Here is a 455-nt window from a genome sequence, read left to right as displayed (position 1 = left end):
GATTTTTTTTGCACCCTCAGATTCCAGATTTTCAAATAGTTGTATCTCAGCCAAATATTGTCCTATCCTAACAAACCATACATCAATGGAAAGATTATATATTCAGCTTTGAGATGGTGTATAAATCTAAATTTTGAAAAAATAAAATAAATAAAAATTCATAAAAACTATTTAGACATTTAATAAATAAACAACAATAATAATAATAATAATGACAAAAACTCAACTAAATCACAAAAATGTTAACCAAAATTAAACTGAAAACAATAAATATAAATATAATGGATGGGCGATTTTTATTTAAGTTCTTTTGGACTGAAGCAACGCAACACCCGCTGACTGCCATTAAACAGCTTGAAAGATCAAAGACAATTTTTTATATAACTCCGACTGGATTCGTCTGAAAGAAGAAAGTCATATACACCTAGGATGCCTCGGGGGTGAGTAAAACGCAG

This window comes from Sinocyclocheilus rhinocerous, unplaced genomic scaffold (assembly GCF_001515625.1).
Source record: "Sinocyclocheilus rhinocerous isolate Xijiao unplaced genomic scaffold, SAMN03320098_v1.1 scaffold3169, whole genome shotgun sequence".
NCBI lineage: Eukaryota > Metazoa > Chordata > Actinopteri > Cypriniformes > Cyprinidae > Sinocyclocheilus > Sinocyclocheilus rhinocerous.
The sequence above is the reverse complement of the archived record's forward strand: the minus strand, read 5'-3'. Positions refer to the sequence as shown.